We start from the raw sequence: 5,959 nt of genomic DNA, 5'->3' as shown, positions 1-5,959 counted from the left end.
TGAGCAGTGAAGTGGCCAAGTTTGCAGATGACACTAAATTGTTCAGGGTGGTGAGAACCAGAGAGGAATGTGAGGCACTCCAAAGGGATCTGTTGAGGCTGGGTGAGTGGGCGTCAACGTGGCAGATGCGGTTCAATGTGGCCAAGTGCAAAGTAATGCACATTGGGGCCAAGAATCCCAGCTACAAATACAAGTTGATGGGGTGTGAACTGGCAGAGACGGACCAAGAGAGATCTTGGGGTCGTGGTAGATAATTCACTGAAAATGTCAAGACAGTGTGCATTTGCAATAAAAAAGGCCAGTGCCATGCTGGGAATTATTAGGAAGGGAATTGAAAACAAATCAGCCAGTATCATAATGCCCCTGTATAAATCGATGGTGCGGTCTCATTTGGAGTACTGTGTGCAGTTCTGGTCACCGCACCTCAAAAAGGATATTATAGCATTGGAGAAAGTCCAGAGAAGGGCAACTAGAATGATTAAAGAGCTGGAGCACTTTCCCTATGAAGAAAGGTTGAAACGCTTGGGACTCTTTAGCTTGGAGAAACGTCGACTGCGGGGTGACATGATAGAGGTTTACAAGATAATGCATGGGATGGAGAAAGTAGAGAAAGAAGTACTTTTCTCCCTTTCTCACAACACAAGAACTCGTGGGCATTCGATGAAATTGCTGAGCAGACAGGTTAAAACGGATAAAAGGAAGTACTTCTTCACCCAAAGGGTGATTAACATGTGGAATTCACTGCCACAGGAGGTGGTGGCGGCCACAAGCATAGCCACCTTCAAGAGGGGGTTAGATAAAAATATGGAGCAGAGGTCCATCAGTGGCTATTAGCCACAGTGTGTGTGTGTGTGTGTGTGTGTGTGTGTGTGTGTCACACAGCGGCCAAATATATATATATATATATACACACACACACTGTGGCTAATAGCCACTGATGGACCTCTGCTCCATATTTTTATCTAACCCCCTCTTGAAGGTGGCACAGAATGTTGGACTGGATGGGCCATTGGCCTGATCTAACATGGCTTCTCTTATGTTCTTATGTTCCAGCAGCTGCAAGTGGAGGAGTGGGGAATCCAACCCGGTTCTCCCAGATAAGAGAGCTCTGGCTGACCCAAGGCCATTCCAGCAGGTGCAAGTGGAGGAGTGGGGAATCAAATCCGGTTCTCCCAGATAGGAGAGCTATGGCTGACCCAAGGCCATTCTAGCAGCTGCAAGTGGAGGAGTGGGGAATCAAGCCTGGTTCTCCCAGATAAGAGAGCTCTGGCTGACCCAAGGCCATGCCAGCAGGTGCAAGTGGAGGAGTGGGGAATCAAACCCGGTTCTCCCAGATAAGAATCCGCACACTTATCCACTACACCAAACTGGCTCTCAGCAAAACAGATGGGCCGAAGAAGAAAAAAGGAGCCAGAAGGATTTGCTAGTGGGAATCGAACTGGATACTGTCTGTGTCTCCCAACCAGAATCCGCTTCAGCAACAGGTTTCTCTTTACAGCAGGAAAATATTTTATGTTTTCTTTTTCTGTCGCTACAAGATCCCAAAATGTGGGAGCTCCTTTCTGCCCTCAACAGCACATCATCATCAATTATTTATTATTATTATTTTTATTATTTAGTATATTTCTACTCTGCTCATTCCCCGTGGGGCTCGGGGCGGAGTACAACATACGATAAAACAATACAAACATTTTATAAACAGACAACTCAACAGCACTCTGAAAAGTTTATCATGTCGTCACATATCGCCCAGCCTAGCCGTCTCACATCATGATATCTCATAGAGAAGGGAGTTATTATTCCATTTTCTAGCACAGGTGACAGTACTGGCCGGGGAAGCCAACCAAATCAGGAATAGACCCCCGCAGCCTCAGCTAAAATGAATGTGTGCCCCAAAATTGAGGATTGAAAGGAAAGGATTCTTACCCAGAGAGGCCACGGTTTCAAAAGTTTCCTCCATAACATCCCAGTAGAGTTTTCTTTGGCCTGGGCAGAGAAGTGCCATTCCTCTTCTGTTAAGAACATGAATACGCCCTCAAAGGACAGTCGGAATCTCTGAAAGAGGAAAATGTGGTCCAGTTGATCACCTGTTCCTGACCCTGATCGTTCAGGAAAGAAAGACGCATCCTATCGCCCCGTCAACCGATTGAGGAATGCAATACATCAAATCAAAGGGAAGGAAATTAGCATTTGTTTCTTGCAGCAGGGAAAATTCAACTCTCGCCCCTGAGCCAGTTGTGGATTGACGAGACATCAGTCCAGTGGGTGAGAGAGAGAGAGAAACGCTTTTAGTTTGTTCTGCTTTGTTCAAGATTATGCATGGGATGGAGAAAGTAGAGAAAGAAGTCCTTTTCTCCCTTTCTCACAATACAAGAACTTGTGGGCATTCAATGAAATTGCTGAGCAGTCGGGTTAAAAAGGATAAAAGGAAGTCCTTCTTCACTCAAAGGGTGATTAACATGTGGAATTCACTGCCACAGGAGGTGGTAGCGGCTACAAGCATAGCCAGCTTTAAGAGGGGATTGGATAAAAATATGGAGCAGAGGTCCATCAGTGGCTATTAGCCACAGTGTGTGTGTGTGTGTGTATTTTGGCCACTGTGTGATACAGAGTGTTGGACTGGATGGGCCATTGGCCTGATCCAACATGGCTTCTCTTGTGTTCTTATGTGACTCAGAGTGTTGGACTGGATGGGCCATTGGCCTGATCCAACAGGGCTTCTCTTATGTTCTTATGTGACACAGAGTGTTGGACTGGAGGGGCCATTGGCCTGATCCAACAGGGCTTCTCTTGTGTTCTTATGTGACACAGAGTGTTGGACTGGATGGGCCACTGGCCTGATCCAACATGGCTTCTCTTATGTTCTTATGTGACACAGAGTGTTGGACTGGATGGGCCATTGGCCTGATCCAACATGGCTTCTCTTATGTTCTTATGTGTCTCAGAGTGTTGGACTGGATGGGCCATTGGCCTTTGGCCTGATCCAACATGGCTTCTCTTATGTTCTTATGTGACTCAGAGTGTTGGACTGGATGGGCCATTGGCCTGATCCAACATGGCTTCTCTTATGTTCTTATGTGACTCAGAGTGTTGGACTGGATGGGCCATTGGCCTGATCCAACAGGGCTTCTCTTATGTTCTTATGTGACACAGAGTGTTGGACTGGATGGGCCACTGGCCTGATCCAACATGGCTTCTCTTCAGTTCTTATGTGGCACAGAGTGTTGGACTGGATGGGCCACTGGCCTGATCCAACAGGGCTTCTATTATGTGACACAGAGTGTTGGACTGGATGGGCCACTGGCCTGATGCAACAGGGCTTCTCTTATGTTCTTATGTGACACAGAGTGTTGGACTGGATGGGCCATTGGCCTGATCCAACAGGGCTTCTCTGATGTTCTTAGAGGCAAAGCTGGAAGCGGAAGGGCCAATTAAGGTGCCACAGAGCAGGAGTGGCCAACAGTAGCTCTCCAGATGTTTTTTGCCTACAACTCCCTTCAGCCCCAGCCATTGGCCATGCTGGCTGGGGCGGATGGGAGTTGTAGGCAAAACACATCTGAGAGCTACCGTTGGCCACCCCTGCCATTGAGCATAGTTTTTGGGTGGCTGGAACAGAAAGAGCCGCTTTTGTATGATAGAATTTAAGGATGTTATTGGCAGTTCGTCCAACTTGTATCGCTACATGCTGCATATGGGGGTTGCAGGGGGTTGGACTAGATGACCGTGGAGGTCAGTTCCAATTCTATGATTCTATAAACGTATCAAGTTTCCTTATACTGAACCAGACCCCTGGTCCCTTGGAGTCAGTATCATCTATTCAGTCCGGCACCGGCTCTCCACTGTCTCAGGCAGAGTCTTCCATTTCACCTCCTACCTGATCCTTTTCTCTGGAGATGCTGGCGACTGAAGTGGGGACCTTTTCATTCCAAGCAGATTCTCTACCAGGGAGCTACAGCCCCTCCCCAAGTGGTGGGACAGGCCTCAAAATGATGCACTGCTATTCGATATCTGAATTCATTCCTCATCTCAGTGGCAGCAAGCTGCTCTAAAAGATCCTTACCCAGAGAGGCCACGTTCCCATAATTCTCCAGCATGACTTCCCTGTACAGAGCTCTTTGTCCTGGATCCAGCAGGGCCCATTCTGCCTCCGTGAAAGAGACGGACACCTCCTCCAAGGAAAAGGGACCCTGAAAGAACAAGAAGATTCCCCCCTCGTCAGAGATCACACCAGGCAGAGATTATACCCTGGAAAGGAGTGGTCTGGGAAGGTACAGAAAGGAAGGCTTGGGATGAATAAATGCAACAGCATTCAAAGGGTCCCCCACCCCCTCCGTTCATCTCTCCTACCTGGATTGCAGGTGCAGCAGCCGTTTCCACCCCTCTGAAAAGGCGAAGGTTCAACAGCATCTTTTCACTGCCTGTTCCTGAGACAAGGGAGGAAGGAAGGCTGTTTGCTTGTTTGTTCCCTGCTTCGCACACCTCCTTCCCAGGGTTGGGAAACCTTGCCCTATGCACGTTCAACAGATTTTAAAAATACTTTTTCCTACATTCTGGGAGAGGCAGAAGAGAAGCACCAGGGACCTCTGAGCCTCAGGGATTGCAAATGCTGTCTGCAGATTTCAGGCTTCTGTGAGACTTTGGTTTCCTCCATAGAGAGGGAAAGGGAGTGGTGGAAGTGCTATGCAAGGTTTCCCAAAATCCCCCCCCTGTGGCCCGGTTATGTCTACACTGCTCCTTCCTGGCCCACTAAAATCTGGGGATGGAGCCAGAAGACTTTGCGGGTGGAGCCGGGAGACAGGAAATGATGTCTCCCCACCTGGCGGGGAGAGGGCAAAGGCTGGCGATCTGCCCCAACTCCCATTAAAATACCCCACTCTCAGTGAGTTTTTCAATGGGGAGGGGAACCTGGGAACTGCCTTAGCTGTCTCCCCACGACCCGGTGTCCAGAGATCCATGACCCGGGCCGGGTTGCGACCCTGCCAATGGAAAACACCGTGCTATAGCATTAAACATCACTGTCACATTGGACCAGACATGAATCGAGCAGTTCTGGAAACCTGAAGGTAATATGAATGAGTTTTCAAAGTGTCTCTGGGCATGCTATCTTCACAACCAGGTTTGCAATTTCAGCATGGCATCACGTCTGCCCCAAGACCCTCCCCAATATTTCTGGTAGTGCTGACCCATAGCCTGCCATTTCTCCTCCACCCCCTGCTGCCCACAGCAGCCCCCCAGATGAACCTTCAAGCACAGGCACAGAGCCACATTTCTCCCATGATTATTGGCTCCTAGGAAGTGGTTATCAGAGTTCGGCTTTCCCAGAAGGTTGGGGCTCCCTTTATTCCCCAGGCTGAAGAGCTCTGCCAAAACTTGTCTACCTTCCCCCCTCCCCAGGCGATTTGAGACCATTTCCATGGGGTCGCAAAGAGTTGGACTCGACTTTGCGACTTAACAACAATGGAAGGAAGGTGAGATACGAATGATTTAATTAATGGGAGAAACTGACCTGCAGGAATCAGTTTAATCTTTTAGAGGCATCACAGTTCGTGGACATTGAGTGCCACCAATTAACTCTTTGTTGTCTGAAGAAATAAGTATCCCCCCCTGACCTGAACTCTCTACCCATCACATTCACAAGCTGCCCCAATTGCACCCAGGCACAAGGAGTCCTTACCACAGGAGAGGGCATCTTGGGCACGCTCCACCGCCTGCACCCTCTGCCCCTGCTCCAAGGAAGCTCCTTCTGCCTCAGGGATTGCAGCTTCCATCTCCAAAGGTGGTCCCCGCAGCCAGGGAGAGCGGTAAGAGATGGAATGGAAAAGAGACCAAGGAAGGGATCCTGCCCCACTCCCAGACTCTGCACCCTTCTCTCAGCAGAGCTGGTGAGTTATCTGCAGGGGCCAGAAATTCTCTAGCAGAAGAAGCTCTGGGCAATTATCTGGCAAGGAAACTTTAAGAT

At 49.0% G+C, this 5,959-nt stretch overlaps 1 long non-coding RNA gene across 1 annotated transcript; it reads right to left on the bottom strand.

Annotated features, from left to right (window-relative positions):
• Nucleotides 1-4,059: 4,059 nt before the first annotated feature.
• Nucleotides 4,060-5,737, bottom strand: LOC132590064 (uncharacterized). Its single transcript, XR_009556637.1, has 3 exons — nucleotides 5,675-5,737; nucleotides 4,348-4,418; nucleotides 4,060-4,187 (listed from the first exon to the last, which is right to left on the bottom strand). It is a non-coding gene; the product is annotated as an uncharacterized LOC132590064 (long non-coding RNA).
• Between the last annotated feature and the right edge of the window lie 222 nt (nucleotides 5,738-5,959).

The sequence above is a fragment of the Heteronotia binoei genome, chromosome 21 (assembly GCF_032191835.1).
Source record: "Heteronotia binoei isolate CCM8104 ecotype False Entrance Well chromosome 21, APGP_CSIRO_Hbin_v1, whole genome shotgun sequence".
Lineage (NCBI taxonomy): Eukaryota > Metazoa > Chordata > Lepidosauria > Squamata > Gekkonidae > Heteronotia > Heteronotia binoei.
This window is presented reverse-complemented; position numbering and strand designations above follow the sequence as displayed.